We start from the raw sequence: 23,778 nt of genomic DNA, 5'->3' as shown, positions 1-23,778 counted from the left end.
CACATTACTTTAACATGGCTTTCTCATAGCTTCATCTTAGTTTAATCCTGATGCTCTGCATATTCAATTAATTATCATGATTATTCATGGTGGCTCCAAAATCTAACCCCTACTTTCTCTTCTGTTCTTTTTCTGGTTTTCTGGGGTGGTGACCTGTGCCACCACCACCTAATCAAAGTACGATGATGTCCCTAAATTGATGGATTAAAGGCCAGAAGTCCACATGACCATCATCATCAAGTTCTTCCACGAGAACCCTGAATACCATGAGGACTGATTGAGGTCATTTATATCAGGTAGAATGCCTAGAGGGGGCTGAGAGGTCTCGTGGCCTGGAACCCCTGCAGATTTTATTTTTTTCTCCAGCTGTCTGGAGTTTTTTTTTTTTTTCTGTCCTCCCTGTCCATCGGACCTTACTTGGTTTTCTATGTTAATTAGTGCTCCCTTATTCTAGTTTTTATCTATTTTGTCTTTTTTCTCTTTCGTCATCATGTAAAGGAATTTGAGCTGCATAATTTGCATGAAAATGTGCTATATAAATAAATGTTTTTGTTGTTAATGTTTCACACCAATGCACTGACCAAGTCCAGCAGCACCCTCATCCCAGGGCAGTCCTCACACACCTCTGTTTATCCTCTACATGCATGTGTGCTTTGCTCAGGTTTATCTGTTTCTTCTTATGCATACATGTCTCAGTTTACTTTCGTAGATTTACATTTTGTCTATTTATTTGCTGGGTAATGCATTTGCAAATTATAGATTGCCCTGGTGTCTGGTGGAGCAAATGTAGAAAAGGCCAAACACAATAGGAACAAAAGAATAACATACAAAAACTACTAACAGTTACAGTTAAAGAAAAAATGTAAATTAAGTAAAAATGAGTTTGTTTTCATTGTCTAGTGGATAAACTAAACACATTGTTCTGTTTACAAATCATATGTTTCATTTCTAGTTATAATTACAAGATCAACTGGAATTATGTTTCTTTTGTTTTCTCAATTTCACTTCATCCTTTCTCCAAGAAAGTAAGTCTAACTAATAGTTAAATTAATTTTTTATATGACTATTTAATCCAAAGCAATTCACAAATTATAAATGTACAGGAGAATTGCCTACTATAAGAAATGGAGGCTTTGCTAGTGAGTTACTAGTGAAATTTGAATTGGTAAACATGTGCCACAGCCACTTTCCATTCTTCCTTTCAGACATGACCTAGACAATTAACACTTGTCTGAACAATTTTATCCATTGGTTAACTTTTTGATTTAAACAAAAAGAAAAGCATACAGAGGTGGACAAATATATTGGTATCCCTTCATGAAAAAAGAACAACCCACAGTTGTCTCTGAAATAACTTGAAACTGACAAAACTAATTGGCACCAATGATTAACAAAAATCAGACTTTCTTTAAAATTTTGATTTAATAGAATATTTAAAATATCACAAATAAAAAAGCATGGACAAAAATGATGGGACCCTTCACCTAATATTTTATTCTCTGTTCTCTGCACAGACTCAATGGTGTTTCAGATACTCACGGTGTGTCAGATACAGAAAAGCAGCACCAAGTTATAACTGTGAAAACTCCTCCATGTTTCACAGAAGGTATGACATTCTTTTCTTTAAAAGTACTGTGGCTTCTTTAGCAATTTTTAGTCTGTCTTTTTTATGGTTTTCTTTTTACAGTGGAGTCCTCCTGGATGTTCTTCTATTAAGCACACTGTCAATCAAAAAGCAACGGATGGCACGATCAGAAGCTGAAGGACATTGACTTTGGAGTTCAGATTGTACAGTATCTCTTTGAAAGTTATTCTTGGCTTTTTATCTGCCATTCTCACTATCCTTCTGGGGTGATTTTCCACTTTCGCTCAAGTCCAGGGAGGTTTCTTATAGTCCAATAAAATGTAAACGTCTTAATAATATTTGGAACTGTTGCCACAGGAATACCATGCTGCTTAGAGCTGGTCTTACTACTTTTGTCGTTAACATGCTTGTCTATAATTTTTTTCTGATCTCCTCAGACAACTTTCTCCTTTGCTTTCTCTGGTCCATGTTCAGTGTGGGACACATGATGATACCAAACAGCAGACTGGCTACCTTTCTCCATTTAAAGAGGCTGAATGACTGACTACGTGATTTCAGGCATGTGTGATACCAATTAAAGAAAACAAGGTAGTTTGAAAAATCACTCTAATCCAATTATTTATGATCTTTTCTAGCAGTACCAACAAATGTGTCCAGGACATTTAATAATATCTTTGTAGAATAAACAATACATTGTCAGTTTTCGCATCTGCTATGCTTTACTCAATGGTATATCAAAGGAGTGCAGGTATCCATGGGACAGCTGCTTTTCATTTAATCACTTTTCAGGAGGTATACAGCACTTTTTCAGTGAGCTCTTATGGTACAAGTTTGCCCACATCTGTACCATATAGAATCAAGTGAAACTTCACAGAGGGATTTTGGACAATATACATTCTTTGGCAAATGTTAGATCTGAGTACATAAAGGGAGCTCTGACACTTGAAAGTATACTTTATAAGGAGGATCTCGTTGTCATAGTGGACTCATCACTGCCTACATCTAGGCAGTGTACAAAAGCAATCAATAAATCAAATAGGATGTTAATTTATATAGCACAATATTTAAAATAAAAGTCAAGGGAAGTAATGCCTAAGCTACATAACTCATTAGGGAGGCTTCATCCCAAGTACGGTGAGCAATTTTCATGTCCATTTTACAAAAACAACATATCAGATGCTAGAGAATGTCCGGAGAAGACTGACTATGTTGGTTCTGGTACTAAGAGGTACAAGCCATGAGGAAAGACTGAAGGAGTTAAACTTTTCAGTTCAGAAATTAAGATGGGACTTGTTTGAAGTGTTTAAAGTTGTGAAGATTATTAGCACAGTGGATCCTTGTTGTTACTTTAAAACACAGTCGGTAACAGGAACATGGGTTTAAATTTGAAACTTGTAAAGGGGAAATGTTAGAAAGGTTTTTTGTTTTGCACCCTACACCATCATAATCTATCGTCTATGGGGGAGGAGGGAAAGTTTTAGATTCATCCATCCATCCATCCATTTTCTAACCCGCTGAATCCGAATACAGGGTCACGGGGGTCTGCTGGAGCCAATCCCAGCCAACACAGGACACAAGGCAGGAACCAATCCTGTGCAGGGTGCCAACACACCGCAGGACACACACAAACACACCCACACACCAAGCACACACTAGAGCCAATTTAGAATCGCCAATCCACCTAACCTGCATGTCTTTGGATTGTGGGAGGAAACCGGAGTGCCGTTTTACATTCATCAAAAATTTAAATCTCTGGTTTTTGATGGATCTTGACATTTTAGGGTCCCCTGATACCAAAAACATTGATATCTGAATGTGTGTCTGTCTGAATCTGTGTGCGTCTGTGTGTCACAGCTTCTTGAGGACGGAAAACGGCTTGACGGAAAAATACCAATGTTGAAACTTAAGCCTGTTATTAGATGACAATGTGTTGATTAGTTTTGGAGCCAAATCATGCAAGAGAAAGAGGTATTCTAGAGGAACCCTCAAATACCATAATTCTTCAATTAATTATGTATTCTTCTCATTTATTACTATCATAATGATCTATTTTATGTTCAGAAAGATCAGCATCTAAGCAATAAATAAATATTGAAATGCTATAGAGTAGTTCGGGTAACTTGGTTCCTTGGGCACAAAGCCTAATGACACTCATATTCAAATTTTTTATACTACAGACACATGAAACAAACTACCAATTAATGTAGTGAAGACTTGTAATTTAGATAACTTCAAATCTCAAGTCATCGTTATTTTGGAGAATCTAGGTGAATAAAATTAGTGAGCTTGATGTGCTGAATGTCCTGTTCTTGTTAGAGCGGTTTTAACATTGTAATTAGTACTCACACTACTAGAGTAAATGACAGACCATAAGGTGACTCAAGAGCCACTCACAGTGAAATGTGAACAAATGTTTCGTGCATATACATGATATGATGTTACTTTAAATATATGATTTTGTATTCATTATATGTGTTTGTATTCATCATCTGTTGCTTCTGTTATACTACTGACACCAGTCAATGGGATGCATAACAGTAAGGAATTTACTGTATTTTATACACATGATAATATATTTGAACACATCCCTTTTCTGAAAGGCAGTAAGTTATTTTTTATTAATAAAGAAAATTAAATGTAATTCCAGATATTTTGTACAATACCATGTTTAAAGCATGACTTTAATTGCTGTCCGTGAAAAACTCTTTAGAGATGGTATCCCAGTTCATACTAGAGCACACGCAATCATATCTACATGCACAACAATAATGTAGAAATGGCAATCAATGTGACCAAAGCCTGTGAACTGTGAGAAGAAAATGGGAATGCAAATTCCACAAAGAAACCAATCCAGCCTGAAATCATATCTGGTTAAAGAGCAGTGTGAGACAGAAAAATTATCCACCTCTATGCCACCAAATTGCTCCTCCATGCCACCATAGGCTTTTTCATTTATCCAAAAATATACAGAAGTCAATAAAATTGAATAACATCTCTTCAAATAACTGGAAATTTTCAAATCAATTTCAAAGTAATTTCTTGTGACAGAAGCCGATGTTGATATAAAAAAATGCAAGATTTAAAAATAAGATACTGATGAATAATTTCATTGCGGATATAAAATGCCTTTGCCAACAATGAAGAGGCGTTCATAGTCGGTACTGGCAGACAAATCTATGTTGAACTTGATGAATATTTAATTTTGCTTTGCCAAGGACATGTATGGTTTATCAAGTGATTTTTCACTCAGTTCAAAACTCCTTTCCAGTTCATTACTCAGTATCATTTTTTGGTCTTAAATATTTAAAAAGATAACTAAATTGCATTCGCTGTGATGGATTGGCACTCCATCCTGAATGAATCCCTGCCTTGTGCCCTTTGCTGCTGGAATGGGCTTCTGATAATTCTTCATTAAAGCAGTGGGAAGAAATGTATTGAGTATTGGGCTTCCTGCAAAAGAGCACATTTTATTATGCCTTTTCCACACTTTAATTTCAGGCTATGTTTTTTTCATTTCAGATGGCACAGCAGTTGATGCTAATTCTTCACAGCTCCAATGACCCGGTTGTGATTACTGGTTCGGTTGCTGCCTGTCTTTCATCGATTAATTTCTGATACTAATTGACCCTGTGATAGAACAGAGCATCATTTAGTTACAATCCCTACCTTATATCTAATGCTGCCAGCATATCTTCCTGTGGTTTCGTAGAAAACTGATAAATGGATGGATATTTCCACATTTCTAACTTTTATGTGCAAATACATGTTAAATGTGTTTCACATCATTCTGTAATTGTAAAATGCCACTTATCTACTCACACTAATCCCTATTGATTAAATTGTGCATGAAAGGCAGGCAAGGCCCAGATATACAGCATGGCTTTAAGTGCTGTAAAGTCATGACACTAACTATCAAGCTTCCACTTTTAAGCATATTAGCAATTTATTTTGATACTTTCATATTTTCAAATCGACATTATGTTGTAGATCCATTAAGTGGTGTCAGTTAACAGTGTTGAATAATATTTACAGTGTAAAGGGAAATACATAATGCATTAGAAATACAGGTATTAGAACAAAGCAGAACCACAAAATTACATTTCACAGATTAACAATGAAAGTATTGATTTTCTAACACAGGAGACATGCATCTTCAGTATGATTTGATTACTGTGACCAAAGCTGAAACAATATGGCAAGAGTTACAAATAAATAAGCCTTACTGAGAGAGTTCATCAAGTCTTTGTAAGGTGGGCTTCAGAGCTTCTCAGCTGCTTTATGCAGGCATTTCTAAAATGACATGAACTACAGTGTGACTCACTTGATATCAAAGCTTTTGGAAGTGACCAGCAGAATTATTAAACTGGAAGACAATATAATCCAAACATGTAAATTGTTAGAGTTTTGTATTGTAGTTTACAGTAGGTGTTAATTGCTTGAGAAAAGGGAACATTGTGTTCGATAGTAGTGAGATTAAGGATAAGTAGAAGATGTAAATGAAGAAGTTGCTGAATGAGGAGAACAAATGGGATAAAGATGTTCATTGTGACACTGTTTACGAAGTAGGGGGTCCAAAATAAAGGCAAATAAAGCAGCAGGCTAAGGTGGAAGGTGTCAGAAATGGTGAAGCCAGCAGAAGGTTCTGGAGCTCAATGGTTGACAGACCTATGCAACCTGATTGTGTGTGAAGGGTGGATTCCTGAAGTTTGAAAAAGAAACATGCCTATTTCATGTTACAAATGAAAGTTTGGTCCATTGGAATATCGTTCATGTTAAGTGACAAAGTTTTAGGAACATGTAATGAAGATGTTTGAGAGACTGCTGGAGAAATGAATTAGGGATGAAGTAAAAGTTAATGAAATGCAGTTTGGTTTCATTCCTGGAGAGGTACAACAGATGTGATCTTTGTTGTCAGGCAAATGCAGAGGAAGCATCTGGTAAAGGGAAAAAGCTGCATTATGCATTTATAGATCTGGAGAAGGCATCTAAAAGGGTACCAGGTGGTGAGGATCGAGAAAGTTAGGTTGTAATAATAGTGTATGCAGCGATGTCAATGTATGAGAAAGTATGAATGATGGTCAGGATAGCAGATGGGGATAGTGGGAGTTTTGAAGCGAAGCTGTGGCTGCACCAGGAATCAACTCCGAGTCTCTTGCTTTTCATAACAATGATGGAGGCAGTGAACAGAAAAGTATATTAAGGATTGCTGTAGGAGCTCTTGTATTCTGACAATCTTGTTTTAATTGTAAAAAGGTGAAGCAAAACTGAAGGAGAAGATAATGGAAAGGAAAGCTAGTTTGGAAGTGAAAGGCCTCAAGGAAGGAAAAATCAAGGTAATGATTTCAATCAACGGACAAGAGGTGTGGAAGAACTGGGTGTATGACTGTGCAGTGAATGGTTATGGCATTCGGACAAAAGCAGAATCAATCAAGTGGGTACATAAAAGATGTCAAGAGGGGAAGGGTGTTCTGCAGATGATAAACGAGATCTTTGTTTTTAGAAAGTGTGTAGAAATGGTGCAGAATGTTAATGTACTAAATTTAGATTTGGGAGTTATTTGGGAGAAAGCTATGGAATTGTACTTTCTGCATTTTGAGAACAAATGAAGGTGCAAGAAAGTTAAGAGTAACTCCAGAAAAAGGTTTAAAGTCAGCTTGTTAGTAAAGCAATTTTACAGCACAGATTTTTTTTTCAAAATTCTAGATTAATTCTGGGATCAAGATGGGCAAAAAGAATGTCACCTGCAGTTAAAACCAGCAGGTTTTGTATGACTCCTTTGTTGGTTCACTAACAAAAGCGCGATAGACATATGCGCCCCGACAAAACCGCGACTAACAAATGAGCGCCGACAAAGCCGCTAACTAGTTTTCAACAAATGTTCGAAATAACAAAATCGCGAGAGAGGCCAAGAGACTGGGACGCCCTTGCTGCAATCCTTCATACATATGCAGGGCATGATCTTAAGGACTATCTGCATGCGGTGCTGATGGCATGCCGCGTCTCATAAGATTAACTTCTAAAATAAACATTATTATATATGCTTTAAACTAGTAATTCATATTTAATGAAACCTTCGCGATTTTGTCGACGTGATTTTGACCGCGTTCTTTAATCGGCGCTATTTTGTCGGCGCGCATATGTCTATCACGCAAATGACGGGTCACAAAAATGTCATATTCTGCTGCATTGCAAGGCAGATCCTTAGATTTATTTCATAAAGTTAAATTTTACTTGGTTATTTTTCAATATATACATGTTACTAGATTTCATAAGTAATACTGAGTAATTTCTGTAGTATTCATCACATTGGATATTATACTCACTAACAAAAAAGTGCCATACAATCTTCATTCACTTTGCAAGGCTAGTCCATCATCCTGAAAATTTTTTGAAAATGTACATTTTTGTAACATGAATGCATAAGTGACATTCATTTAAATGGAAACAAATGTTAAGGGTTCCCTGACCCCAAAAAAGACTGGCAAAATACTGGCAAATGAGAGGAACTAGTTTAATAAAAACATAGTCCATCAAAAAAAAAAAACTCTAATAAGACATTTTCTCATCATAAAATATGATTTAATAAAGCTACTTACACATACCTCTTGATCTTCATTGGGCTTTCACAATCTTTTTCTTGAGCCATGATGCTCAACATAATGTAATACACATGACTAGTTGACTGAACCATAGTACATAAATGCAGCATTAGCCATGAGAATGACTGTGATACCAATATCCAGCTCTTCCCCAATCATCCAATCAACTCCATTCCTTAGGCTGCACTGTGGTACACTTGGAAGATGCTTGAAACTTGTGTCAGACTTCAGTGCGGCTCATTGGATGAAAAAGGGTATTAAATTATTTTCTTAGTAGACCAGAATATTTATATAACAGTTTTTCATAATTCAGAGAACCCTGTATTCTAAACTAGCAATACTCTAAGTATCAAATCATTCATAAATCATAATTCTGTTTTTTCATCCTCAGATTGTACAAGTAAAGCACAATGTTTATGTCCTGGTAATAATTACCACATATAAAACATCTGGCCAAACATTCAAAACTAGGGGTTCTACAAACCCCATACAATAAAAAAGCCCATTATGTGAAGACAGGAAGAGTAGACAGCCTTATTCCAAAATGAATGAAATTCATTTTTTTCCTCAGAATTCTACACACAACACCCCATAATGACAACGTGAAAAAAGTTTACTTGAGGTTTTTCAAATTTATTAAAAATAAAAAAACTGAGAAATCACATGTACATAAGTATTCACAGCCTTTGCTCAATACTTTGTCGATGCACCTTTGGCAGCAATTACAGCCTCAAGTCTTTTTCAATATGATGCCACAAGCTTGGCACACCTATCCTTGGCCAGTTTCGCCCATCCCTCTTTGCAGCACCTCTCAAGCTCCATCAGGTTAAATGGGAAGAGTCGGTGCACAGCCATTTTAAGATCTGTCCAGAGATGTTCAATCAGATTCAAGTCTGGGCTCTGGCTGTGCCACTCAAGGACATCCACAGAGTTTGTCCTGAAGCCACTCCTTTGATATCTCGGCCGTGTGCTTAGGGTCGTTGTCCTGCTGAAACATGAACCGTCGCCTCAGTCTGAGGTCAAGAGCGTTCTGGAGAAGGTTTTATCCAGGATGTCTCTGTAAATTGCTGCAGTTATCTTTCCCTTTATCCTGACTAGTTTACCAGTTCCTGCCACTGAAAAACATCCCCACAACATGATGCTGCCACCACCATGCTTCACTGTAGGGATGGTATTGGCCTGGAGATGAGCGGTGCCTGGTTTCCTCCAAACGTGACGCCTGGCATTCACACCAAAGAGTTCAATCATTGTCTCATCAGACCAGAGAATTTTGTTTCTCATGGTCTGAGAGTCCTTCAGGTGCCTTTTAGCAAACTCCAGGCAGCCTGCCATGTGCCTTTTACTAAGGAGTGGCTTCCGTCTGGCCACTCTACCATACAGGCCTGATTGGTGGATTGATGCAGAGATATTTGTTCTTCTGGAAGGTTCTCCTCTCTCCACAGAGGACCTCTGGAGCTCTGACAGAGTGACCATCAGGTTCTTGGTCACCTCCCTGACTAAGGCCCTTCTCCCCCAATCGCTCAGTTTAGATGGCCGGCCAGCTCTAGGAACAATCCTGGTGGTTTCAAACTTCTTCCACTTACGGATGATGGAGGCCACTATGCTCATTGGGACCTTTAAAGCAGCAGACATTTTTGTGCCTCGAGACAATCCTGTCTCGGAGGTCTACAGACAATTCCTTTGACTGAATGCTTGGTTTGTGCTCTGACATGAACTGTCAACTGTGTGACCTTATATAGACAGGTGTGTGCCTTTCCAAATCATGTCCAATCAACTGAATTTACCACAGGTGGACTCCAATTAAGCTACAGAAACATCTCAAGGATGACCAGGGGAAACAGGGTGCACCTGAGCTCAATTTTGAGCTTCATGGCAAAGGCTGTGAATACTTATGTACATGTGCGTTCTCAATTTTTTTATTTTAAAAAAATTTGCAAAAACTTCAAGTAAACTTTTTTCACGTTGTCATTATGGGGTGTTGTGTAAAGAATTCTGAGGAAAAAAATAATTTAATCCATTTTGGAATAAGGCTGTAACATAACAAAATGTGGAAAAAGTGTGTGAATATTTTCCAGATGCAGTGTATATATAACCTCTAATGTATATACAGGGTCTTCCTCTAGGTCTCCCCCTAGTGGCGCAGCCATATCAGAAACCCAAAGAATAATAATTGTCTACTCCTGATCCTGAGAAAATTTACTCCAAGGTCCTCTTGTCCTTTTGAGTACCTGAATTGGTTATGAGGAGTGACTCGATTTGGTCCTTGCATACCAAGTGTATTATATTTTTTCTAAGCCCTTGTGATGATAAGTTAATTTGGGCATGTAGATGCTAAATTAAAATATTATTACAAATATAAAGCTCCTGCTCATTTTTCAGTATTTACTAGGACACCAGTAGAGAGCCTCACTAACTGCTGATTGTTGCTGTCCCAAGTGCAAGACACAATGATTGCTTCGGTTTGGTGCAAAGCAAAGAGTGACATTTTGTCACACCATGCAGTATGGCAAAAGGCTGTTTGTTACTGCTTTAGAAAGGTTATCACTGAACAGTTAAAAAAAAAAAAGAATTTTTCTAATCAGATTTTCATTTATATACAGTAATCCCTCCTTGATCGTTCCAGAACCCCCTGTGATAGGTGAAAATCCGCAAAGTAGAAACCATATGTTTGTATGGTTATTTTTATATATATTAAGCCCTTAGAAACTCTCCCACACTGTTTATAAATATTCTCTGCACAGTTATACAGTAAACCCTTGTTTATCGCGGTTAATCCGCTCCAGACAGATAAATTAATTTCCATGAAGTAGGATTCTTTATTTATAAATCTAATAGTTTTGCAGTTAGAGCATTGAAAACCTGTTTACAACCTTCTAAATACGTTTTTTTAACATTATTAGAGCCCTCTAGACATGAAATAACACCCTTTAGTCAAAAGTTTAAACTGCTCCATGACAAGACAGAGATGACAGTTCATTCTCACAATTAAAAGAATGCAAACATATCTTCCTCTTCAAAGTGTGCGCCAGGAGCAGAGAATGTCAGAGAGAGAGAGAAAAGTAAACAATCAAAAATCAATAGGGCTGTTTGGGTTTTAATTATGGGAAGCACCTCGATAAAGTGGCCGCAATGAAGGGATCAATGTGAAGGTAGTCTTTTCAGCATTTTTTAGAGGAGCGTCCATATCTTCTAAGCCACTGTGCAAACAGCCCCTCTGCTCACACCCCCTCCGCCAGGAGCAGAGAATGTCAGAGAGAGTGAGAGAGACAGAGAAAAGCAAACAATCAAAAATCAATACGGAATGTAGGAGCTTTTAAGTGTGCGAAGCACCGCGCGGGAAGCATATCTTATATCATTAAGGAGTTTTATTAAATACGTAATATGTGCTCTGATTGGGTAGCTTCTCAGCCATCGGCCAATAGCGTCCCTTGTATGAAATCAACTGGGCAAACAAACTGAGGAAGTATGTACCATAAATTAAAAGACCCATTGTCCGCAGAAATCCGTAAACCAGCAAAAAATCCATGATATATATTTAGATATGCTTACATTTAAAATCCGCGATGGAGTGAAGCCGCGAAAGTCGGAGTGCAATATAGCGAGGGATCACTGTATATACAGTCATAAATACCATCTATTGGATACACTTTTACTAAAATTTGTAATATTCCATTTCATAAAATAAATATTCCATTGATTCTTCAAATTTCCATGAAATTTGGGAAAATCTGTAGTTCTTTGCTATCTGATACAACAATAAAGTCAGGTTACTGAATTTTAAGAATCATACCTAAAAGCATCAGAAAGACAAAATACAACATAAGCACAACTTTATTCACATGTCTATGCAAAAGCCAAACTATGCATCCTTAAAATAAAAAGTATATTTCATACCTACGAAGACATACAAAATAATATTTTTTAAAGTAAACAGCAATTCATATTGCATTTTGCTTCACAGATTGAAATGTACTAACACGAGAAAATACAAAATGATGTAATACGTGACAAATTAAAAGAAAACAGTGAAAGGCCTGGGGCAAAAAACAAGGCTGAAGGAAAAAAATGAAATGACTTTCAAATATTTTTTTCCCCCGTTATATATGACATAAATCAGCTTACTACAATTTAAAAGGCAAAGAATATTATGATTTATGGTGTCAAATTTAGTATTTAAATCTAGAAAAAGTACACACACATTATTGGAATCAGTCTGAATTCTTAAGTAATTATTTTTTTTTTAATGCAGTTCCAGTTGTTTTGTCATGGTAAGGTCCTAATGTGATCCAGTTTTCTATTTCAGATTTTTAATTACATAAACCATAACACAAATCTTTGTGTATATTGTAGTTCAATACTTTCTCCTTTCTTTAACATTTGTAACCCTAGGCAATTAGATAGGGATGCATTACAGATAATTTGGCCAGAACAGTAGAGTACAATCATTGTGACAAAACACCAGTGCAATCTGGATCAGGTTAAGCATCCAGTGTTCTTAGATTACCAGGTGGCTCTCAGTCTTAGTAGGTTGATCGGTTTTTAGTCTGGTGTAGTCTCTTCTCCAGAATTAGGGTTAGGGTGTAGTCTTTTTTCCAGATTGCCTGCTTAATGAATTGAGAGAAATGGTAGCATGCCATCTGGACAGATGGAGCAGCTAAAAGAGGCAGCATTGTGCCTTTGCAGGCTTTATTTATGCAGTTCTTCACACATCTCTTGGACTAGGGGGTGTGCAGTTCCCAAAGACTCGGCTCAGACACACTTAGACCACCCAGTCCAGTACTGGTTAGTTAATATTCAGTTCATGTTCTGATATGGTATTTTCAGCTAGAGGCTAAACACCTGCAATCAAAAGTCCTATCTTGATATGGTAAGTTTTAAATATCCCAGGCAAGTACTGAGTAATACAGCTTCTCTGTATTTAAAATTAGACCATTTCATTTCCTACCAGGTTAAACTTATTAAAATTAGATATGGTTAGATATTATTAAAAAAACATTATCCGAAAATAAACTAGATATTACTCTCCATTACACTGGCCTTTAATTAGCTGTAAAGCTTGTGTAATACTGTATGTATTTAAATTGGAGTTTACTTTGTTTTGATTTGATCCAATGGGTGTATTCTAGGTCGAAAGTGTAATTAAAACAGTTACTCATTAATGCTTAAGTTTGTTTATTTTTATTCAGATAATTAAAATTAGTGTGATGAGTAAATAGGAGGGAAACTGCTGCTTCTGTTGAGATCAACACTATACTTGATCACATATTATCAGATTCCTGCGTAAAGAGCATTCCAATATTTCCTTATCCTCTAAAAGTACTGATTGGGATAATATCAGGACAAACATTTTAGTTAATGAACAATCTATTGGAGTAATTTGCACTAAGTTGCTAAGGTATTGTTTTATATTCTTCAATTGGAAGAATCTAACCCAAACAAAATAAACAATGACAAAAGGATTATATATTTTACTTAAACTTGCAAAAAATCTAATTTGATTTGCAAGGAACAGCATATACAGTAGTGTGAAAAACTATTTGCCCCCTTCCTGATTTCTTATTCTTTTGCATGTTTGTCTCACAAAATGTTTCTGATTATCAAACACATTTAAGCATTAGTCAAATATAACACAAGTAAACACAAAATGCAGTTTTTAAATGATGGTTTTTATTGTTTAGGGAGAAAAGAAAAATCCAAACCTACATGGCCCTGTGTGAAAAAGTAATTGCCCCCTGAACCTAATAACTGGTTGGGCCACCCTTAGCAGCAATAACTGCAATCAAGCGTTTGCAATAACTTGCAATGAGTCTTTTACAGCGCTCTGGAGGAATTTTGGCCCACTCATCTTTGCAGAATTGTTGTAATTCAGCTTTATTTGAGGGTTTTCTAGCATGAACCGCCTTTTTAAGGTCATGCCATAGCATCTCAATTGGATTCAGGTCAGGACTTTGACTAGGCCACTCCAAAGTCTTCATTTTGTTTTTCTTCAGCCATTCAGAGGTGGATTTGCTGGTGTGTTTTGGGTCATTGTCCTGTTGCAGCACCCAAGATCGCTTCAGCTTGAGTTGACAAACAGATGGCTGGACATTCTCCTTCAGGATTTTTTGCTAGACAGTAAAATTCATGGTTCCATCTATCACAGCAAGCCTTCCATGTCCTGAAGCAGCAAAACAACCCCAGACCATCACACTACCACCACCATATTTTACTGTTGATATGATGATCTTTTTCTGAAATGCGGTGTTCCTTTTACGCCAGATGTAACGGGACATTTGCCTTCCAAAAAGTTCAACTTTTGTCTTATCAGTCCACAAGGTATTTTCCCAAAAGTCTTGGCAATCATTGAGATGTTTCTTAGCAAAATTGAGATGAGCCCTAATGTTCTTTTTGCTTAACAGTGGTTTGCGTCTTGGAAATCTGCCATGCAGGCCGTTTTCAGTCTCTTTCTTATGGTGGAGTCGTGAACACTGACCTTAATTGAGGCAAGTGAGGCCTGCAGTTCTTTAGACGTTGTCCTGGGTTCTTTTGTGACCTCTCGGATGAGTCGTCTCTGCGCTCTCGGGGTAATATTGGTCAGCCGGCCACTCCTGGGAAGGTTCACCACTATTCCATGTTTTTGCCATTTGTGGATAATGGCTCTCACTGTGGTTCGCTGGAGTCCAAAAGCTTTAGAAATGGCTTTATAACCTTTACTAGACTGATAGATCTCAATTACTTCTGTTCTCATTTGTTCCTGAATTTCTTTGGATCTTGGCATGATGTCTAGCTTTTGAGGTGCTTTTGGTCTACTTCTCTGTGTCAGGCAGCTCCTATGTAAGTGATTTCTTGATTGAAACAGGTGTGGCAGTAATCAGGCCTGGGGTGGCTACGGAAATTGAACTCAGGTGTGATACACCACAGTTAGGTTATTTTTAACAAGGGGGCAATTACTTTTTCACACAGGGTCATGTAGGTTTGGATTTTTTTTCCCCCAAAATAATAAAAAACATAATTTAAAAACTGCATTTTGGGTTTACTTGTGTTATATTTGACTAATGGTTAAATGTGTTTGATGATCAGAAACATTTTGTGTGACAAACATGCAAAAGAATAAGAAATCAAGAAGGGGGCAAATAGTTTTTCACACCACTGTAAGCTCTTTAGAATCTTACAGGCACTTATTAACGTTGCCCTCAATTACTGTAACACAGCATGGTCAGGTCACATTTGACCTAGTTTTGTGTTTGAAATCAGTAAAATCACCCAAACTTTCATCTGCTCAGTATGACACTTTGTGACTTTTACTATGTTTTACTCAATTAACTAAACATCCTATAATTTATACAGCTTCTAAAATTTTTTCACCTTGCTACTGTATGTCTTTTGTCAGCTTTGACAACATTCACTTTAATAGATTTTTCCACTGCATATAGGGTAGTAAGTTTGTTCATAACCCAGGGAAACATCCTAACAGTTCTAAAAGTTAACATCATCAGAACTACAGGTTAACATGGTCAATCAATATAATTTACGAATTTGTTGCCCAGTGCACTGTAATTGGGATGTCAGAACCGGGTCAAAACATACCTGTACGGCACAGCTTTGGGTCAGCATATGCAACTTGAGCAAGATAATACTTTGGATGGCCTTGTTAATTTCAGTGAGTACAATAAATCACATATCCCTTGTTATTTTGAGTGCAAATTAAATCAAATGTGTGTTCTTTATTCTTTGCTCTCTAGATGGTTATAGGAATATGTATTTGATCTGGTTTGAACACAATACACACTTTTAACTTACCCATTGTAATGCAATCCTTAGAATAAAATAAATAATAATAAATTGATGGATATTTGCTTCATTCATTCTGTGAACACACCTGGGGTTACTAGATGGAATAGTATATTTGGATTTTGTATACGGTCATTTGCAATTTAGTGGGTTTGAAAATGGAATTTTCATGATTAAAGGCAGCACATTGATTAGAACGGTTGTTTCATTGCTCCAGGAGATTGAACTCTCCCTTTTTAAAACCCTACAGTGGGTTCAAACAGGTTCAGTGAATAGATGGATGAATGAGGCTCTGGTAAGCAGACTTGACTATTAGACTTCTAATCTACTGTAGTCCTATATTTATGTTCATTAATATCCCTAGTATTCTTTTGGTTAGGGCTTCTTCAACAGACTTTATTCCAGATAATCAGAATTTTTATAGATATACCACAGAACATTTCTATGATACAATGAATTTCAATTAGAACCCATGTCATATGTGTGCAGTTTTAGGAAATAATATCAGTATGGTATAGGGATAAATGTTAAGGTTAGGGATTAACATGGTTTGGGAGAATTCAGTGATGTGTTCCTGTACTTCATTAAAGGTAATCCACCTAAAGCTTGCCATGTTTGGGCCTGTCCACAGCACAGTACAGTGATAGGGACTCTTTGTTTTAAAAACTGAGCCAATCCTTCAGTTAAGATAAGAACCAAAATTCTATCTCTCTGTGATCATAAAAGATCCAGAGGTATCTTTCAAAAAGAGCAGGGTGTTTCAAAATGTCCTGTTTAAAATGCCCACCATGGCCTGGTCATTCTCACCCCCTAATCAAATCCTATCCCTTATTGGCTAACTATCACTCTCACCCTTTCACCACCTAATAGCTTATTGGGGTGAATGGCTGAAGAATGGCTGTCATTGCATAATCCAGATGGTTACTACACCTTGGTGGTGGTTGAAGTGGTTTACTACTGTCTATATAAAGTGGTTTGATTAGGTTAGAAAAGCACCATATAAATTTAATTAATCAATTAATAATGTCAGTACAGTTTTAGGACAGTAATTAGATAGAAGATATGGTTAGAGGTTACAGTAGAAATATATCCACATTGGCATAGACTTAACGTAATGTGTTCACTTTAACACAGACCTTTTTAATATCTTAAGTATTGTATTTGTATTCTTTTTTTTTTGCAAACTGCACACATACAGTATATTACAAAAACACACAAACGATAACATAGTTAAACAAAAGTAGCTTCACACTGTGCCCTCTTTAATGTTTTCTACCCACATTCACAAATAATTTATCCTAAACTGCACTAACATTATGAGGCTGTGGCTATGAACACAGATACTTCTCACTGGAACAGTTAATTAGTTAAACAGTTAACATTTTGTTAATGAGAAAGTGTTTCTTCTTATATATATACATACTGTATACTGCTTATATCTTCTCTTGTCTTACCTTAAGTGCTCTCCAGTATTCCGCTCAAAAAGCTACTGTATATGTGATAAAGTACCCAATGGGAACTAAAACCGTATATACTGTATATCGAGACATCAAAAGGCTAAGAGAGATTCTGTTTGATTATTTTAAAATAACATTAATAAATCCTTTCGAAATTCTACAGAATATTTGATTTTTTTTTCCCTTTGGGTTATTAAGGGTGGGCTAGAATTCTGCCAAGTGGGTAAGATAAAATGATGACCTACCAGTGTAGTGTAAATATTGCAATAATAATAGAATATTGTTCCATCAGGAAGATCTGGAGTGTTTATTAATCCAAAATTGTATGACAATTAGCAACGATTTTTCATAATATGTTCAGACTGTAGGACATTACAAAAACATATGACCTAGTGAGGCTAGTCATCATTCACATCAATGACATCATTCCAAATTAGTGTCTTGTTAGATAGTCTTTGAGATGTCAGTGATGTACAATGTTTGGATAAATTACTGCATGCTTTATCCAAATAGGCAGTATCTGGACACTGCCCATATCTTCATCATAATTAAATGTAGTTTCAGACATACATATTAAAGAAAGATATGAAAGTTGCACATTTTTCATTCCTTCTTTTATTCTATGCCCTGAAAATTCCATAAAAATCAAAGGAAATTCCAAAGAACCTATTCACCAAAGGTGAATGAAAGTTCATGGTACAGGACTTCTTAAGAATCAGGCAGTTTAATAAAATGTGCTTCTATAAATGCAACAGACACTTTAGCAGGGTACTCTATGGTGATTACTTTCAGAGCTTTGTATAAATGTTGTAATGGACAGGAACCCAGGGGACTTAAAAAGCAATTCCTGCTGTACTAAGAGTTTTATGCATTTTAAGCATTAAATTATTAATTGAAAATAAAAAACAAACCTAACAAAAGAAAATTCTCCTGAAGCATTGAGTGAGCACAGCGATTTCTACTTTAAAAGCAATTTGTGTTAATGTGTTAAATCTATAACATTACTTAAACATTGTTAAACACACAAGGTAATATTGCAGCAGTTTGTATGACAGATTGTTCAGATATAACACTACTGGTTAGTAAATGATGATTCATAAATTACTAAAAGAAGAAGGAAAAAAGAAAGCAATAATTAACATGTGGTTCTTATATTTTCAAAAGTCAATGAGATATGTAGATATATACTTAAAGCATTGTTTCCTTCAATAATTTATTTATCGCTTTAAACACTGAGAGTGAACCTTAGAGACAATGGCAACAATGCACTTTGTAATTTAAGAGAATCTATTGATGTGAGGGAAATTAAGTGTCGCACTGTGTGATGCAAATGAGCACTGTGCCACAAGGGAAGAAGAAAATGATCTGCCATTAAAAATAATTAATTATTTACAAAATGTATTTATTTGGGAGCTTGTTATTTAATCATATTGCAGTCTAGTTGGGAATAGACACTAGAGATGGACAAATCCTTTTTTGCTTTTTTTTTTTTTTGGTTGTGACAAATATGTGCATCAGCAAACAATGTAGGCCTCTAAGCAACAGCACACAGACAACAGTGTGAGTGACTAGAAAGAGTGACAATGACAGGTGTGTTGGTGAACAACAGGAATATATCTAAAAACAAACCGGAACTTCTAGAATGCTTTCTATCAGGCATCTCCATCTTTACTCTTGAATGACACTTTTATAATTCTTTAAAAAAATGACAACAATCCAACAGGTTTCGGGTCATCCAATTCAATTAGTAGAATGTGGGTTCAAGTATCAAATGCAAATGAGTTGCAGAAAGTAGGAGAGTTGCATGTGTGTCACTTTGGATGAAGCAAGTAGCAGCATTAAAGAGCAAATTACATGGGAATCCAATAAAAATCTTTAGATGTCAGGGGAAGCAGTAAACTAGTTTACTAAATGTCCCGACTCTAGTAATATCTCCGAGTTTATTTTTGTTTAAAACACCCACATTTGTGGCTGAGACCTTCTTCTACTTTCATGACAATGTCCCTAGGATCTATTGCCGCTCAAAAGACCATGCACATATTACTTCAAAAAGGGTGAAGCATTTCAGGTTATTAATTGCAAATAATCATAAAAATCTGCAGCCACCTCTCATGAGAATTATTGAATGAGCTCTTACGCAGTTCCATTCAATTTATTCTTGAATAGCACTCTTCACTGAGCACAGGCTCAGAGCATTTGCACATATTTGCATCTATCAGTAAATTATCAAGCCATACAATATTTGCATACATATATGCACGCCTCAAAGTAACAAACAGGAAAACAGAAATGAACAACATGAACAAAATCTTATCATATCATGTCATCATAATTTCAGAACTGAGATATGGCCAGTTGACAATGGAGAAGTTGAAACAATAAACCTTAGCAGCACTCCTGGGTCCACTGTCATTGATAATCAGCAATGTCACAGCTCTGCTGATCTACAGGACGCTTACTTTCTCTCCTCTGCCTCCTCTTATGAGAACAGCACAAGTCTATTTTTTTTTTTCTCTCTCTGCCTTCTCATTGACAAAGCAACCACTCCACCAACTATCTACATACCTCCCTTTCAACAGGAAACTTACCTTTCAGTACACCTCGCAAAGCCCTTCCTGTATCCAAGCAGTCTGATGAACTAAGGGTGCATATTAATGGAGGAAAAGGGAGAGACACAAATGTAGACAACATACAAAGATAGGTAGAAGAACTTAAAGATTATGGAGTGACTCTCCCTCAATTCAGGTACATTTCTAGGAGAGAAATGCAGTTATGCCTAAATGTGACACTTGGTAGCATGCTGATTAGGATTATTTTCAGTAAAATAAAGGCTTTGCTGCAGTGTTTCTCAAACAAACCAGCACTGTATACAGAAATATATGAAGATTTGTGTTCACTGTATTTGATAATTATACTGGCTACAATTTTTCCAGCTAAAAAAAAATGTGTAATACTACCTGTTGTGCTTTGGTTCTAAAATGTGGCGGGTTATAAATAGAGGCAGAGATGTTTAAGAGCTATTCTCACTGAAATAAAAGTAATTAATTGGTGTAATACACAAAGGACATAATTATCTTTTTGGTAACCAGCACATATTTAATTACTAGTAATTGTTCTCAAAACCCTGTTATTCAAAAGTATTGCACACTAGACAGTGATTATGCATTCAAAGTACTAATCCCCACTTTTGGTGTTGTAGTCATTAGGGTCTGTATATCAAGGCTCTGTAATAAATGTATCAGCACGCAGACGCTGTGTGATCTCACTGAGAGAAAGAGACATCCTCTAGCATGTTACTTTAATTCAGTGTACTTCTCTGTATGTCACAATGGGTAATGAGAGAACATGCTGACCAATAATTAAAGAATTACACATACTGTAGTTTACCTTTTCAGACATGTGATGAGATTTTTCAAACACTCTATAGAAGTATAATGTTGATGTCAGAAAATGATGAAATGAAAAAAATGGCATTGAAGGCTGCAGTTAATCTTAATTATTACTTTAGCAGGCAGAATCTAATAGTACAGCAACAAAAAATGTAGCAGTGGTTAGTACAAATAGTAGTAGTGGCAGTACTGTCACCTGTACAAAGCATTGACATTTCAAACTACAGTGGAACCTCGGTTTACGAGTAACTTGGTTTACGAGTGTTTTGCAATTTTTTAAAAATTTTTGACTTGATAAACGAGCGATGTCTTGCAATATGAGTAGTATGGATACACTTTGTCTGCTCAGCGTCATGTGATCACAACTGAGCTGATGGTTCTTCTCTCTCTCACGCATCTCTCTTTCCTTATCTCTCTCTCTCTTGCTCGCGTGCATCTCTCTTTCTCTTTCTCTCTCTCTCTCCTTATCTCTCTCGCTCGCGGGCACGTCTCTCTCTCTCTTCTCTTGAGGGCAATTGTCTCCTATCCTCCGTCTGCATGTGCGCAATTATTTTTGGATACGCTTATAGGGCAAACTGCTACAGCACTGGGAGACTGCGATTGCTTTGGGACACTCTTCCGCGTGTCGTTCCGTTGGGTGGAATCCCACAAGAGTTTAGAAACTTACTCACACCAGCCATGATTCTTTTTAAAGGTAAAGTGCAGGTTAATTTGTTTTATGTATTTTTAATTTATATTTTGTATTAATCATTTTTATATAAGTAGTTTTGGGTTGTGGAAAAGAATCATCTGAGTTTCCATTATTTCTTATGGGGAAATTCACTTTGATATACGAGTGCTTTGGACTGCGAGCATGTTTCCGGAACGAATTATGCTCGCAAACCGAGGTTCCACTGTATATAAAAATGTAATAAAATAGATAACTTAATAATTACATTGGGTAAATACTACTGTTCGCAAAGTATACCTCATTAAAAATAAATAGATAATACTACTGCTCTTTTTTTATAGTTATTACTGCATTGTGCAAAAGTGTTAAGCGCTTTAAATAGTTGACAAAATTATTTGCCTTTGATGGCTATTTTATGTCATCTGGATTAATGTGTCAACAAAAAAGGAGTGTATTTTAGATTTACAAGCAGTGCTTTTCAAATGCAATAAAATATATGAAAGTGCATAGCATTATGAGTAGGTTGAATCACAGTCATTTTCAACAAATCTTGGACAGGGTTGCAGTCCATCGCTGGGCAAAAACACACACATAGCTACACACCAAATACACACTAGGTCAATGTAGCATCGGCAACTCACCTAACCTGCATGTTTTTGGGCAGTGGGAAGCAAGGTTATTATAGTTAATGAAAACTAAAATCAAAACTGAAACTATTATTAAAAAAAAATTTCCTAAACTGAAATAAAATAATTAACAAAACTGAAATGAAAAACTAAAACTAAATGAAACTATTAAAGTAGCTGGAAAGACTAACTGAAATAAAATAATTTACTAAAATATTTTTAGTTTTCGTTTTTAAATGAATATTCTTGCCGTTAGTCTGTAACCCTTGTACGTATTAACTCTAAAAGAGAAAGTAATCCCCCACGAGCTGCCCGCACATATTTATCCTGTGATCGGCGGCTGTGATGGAGGGCGGCTGTTCACACAGCATTTGTGGTGACAGAGTGAGCTGAATACGGGCATGTAAAGTGTGTGAAATAGAAAGCGATTTACGTGCCGCCTTTCTTTGTGCTTGTTGTATATTAGGATGTTATTTAAATGGCTGAAATCAGTTGTACTGGTCAACAAAACCTTTACCATTTGGACAGAAAAATCACGAGTAACGTTTCAGTTTATTTCTCACGTGACTGCTTTTTGTTGACAGCAATTCACCTGCCACTTCGCACGGAAGAAATCGTTTTTACTTTCTCATATACGAAGTACAGAGAAGGTATAGTAAACATGAAAAAAATTTGACCTCAAGATTTTAATGAATCTTGACGTTTTAGACCTCCCTGGGTCTGAAAATACATTTTTTTTTAGAATTATGTCTGTGTGTGTGTGTAAACACGACAACTCAAAAACGCAACTAGATGGATGAAATTCGGCATCTGGTTGTTACATCACAATTGTAGATCTGTATTAACTTTTGGGCCAAATCCATCACCCAGAAGTGATATTTTACCTGAACACATACTCATTTTTTTTTTATTTATGCAGCTGCAGAGACCGATTAAATCAACTTTACTTTTATAATAATTCTTCAATATATTATAAATTTGATTTGATGTTGATGGTTCCTTAATGTACATACAGTAATATAAAAATAGAATTCTTGTCTAGCGGTTTACTCCTCAAATATCCATCCCCATGTCTGAGTACACAAGAAAGTCTAGGGGAGACCATTCCCGTTTTTTGAAAATAAAATGGCACTGATCGAGAGACTGACAAGGTCATCATACAAGATCAGCATATTGTTGCTTACCAATCACTTTTGCTTTAAAAACATTGTTTAACAATGAAGTGATATAAACATAGGTACAGAGTCTGACAAGTGATGAAAAACTAAACATACTAATGGGTTTTTGTATTTATTTAATATTTAATAATTTATCTTTTTTATTTCATATTCACAACTTATCCATCCAACCCGCTATAGCCTAACTACAGGGTCATGGGGGTCTGCTGGAGCCAATCTCAGCCAGCACAGGGTGCAAGGCAGGAAACAAACCCCAGGCAGGGTGCCAGCCCACCACAGGGCACACACACCAAGCACACACTAGGGAATATTTAGGATCGCCAATCTACCTAACCTGCAAGTCTTTGGACTGTGGGAGGAAACCCACGCAGATACAGGGAGAACATGCAAACTCCACACAGGATGAACCCGGGACGCAAACCCAAGTCTCCTTACTGCGAGGCAGCAACGCTATTACTGCGACATCGTGCCGCCCTGAAAGTAATCCATTAGAAGAATTTTTTC

General features: G+C 36.5%; 1 long non-coding RNA gene across 1 annotated transcript in view; it reads left to right on the top strand.

The window, feature by feature from the left end:
* The first annotated feature begins 268 nt into the window (after positions 1-268).
* Positions 269-23,778, top strand: part of LOC120524221 — a 38,366-nt gene continuing 14,856 nt past the window's right edge. Inside the window, exons 1-3 of the long non-coding RNA XR_005632775.1 lie at positions 269-296; positions 1,515-1,606; positions 2,060-2,173. This is a non-coding gene — a long non-coding RNA (uncharacterized LOC120524221). The remainder of the gene's footprint in view (positions 297-1,514; positions 1,607-2,059; positions 2,174-23,778) is intronic.

This window comes from Polypterus senegalus, chromosome 2, assembly GCF_016835505.1.
Source record: "Polypterus senegalus isolate Bchr_013 chromosome 2, ASM1683550v1, whole genome shotgun sequence".
NCBI classification, from domain to species: domain Eukaryota; kingdom Metazoa; phylum Chordata; class Cladistia; order Polypteriformes; family Polypteridae; genus Polypterus; species Polypterus senegalus.
Note: the sequence above shows the minus strand (reverse complement) of the source record. Positions and strands in the feature narration are given on the sequence as shown.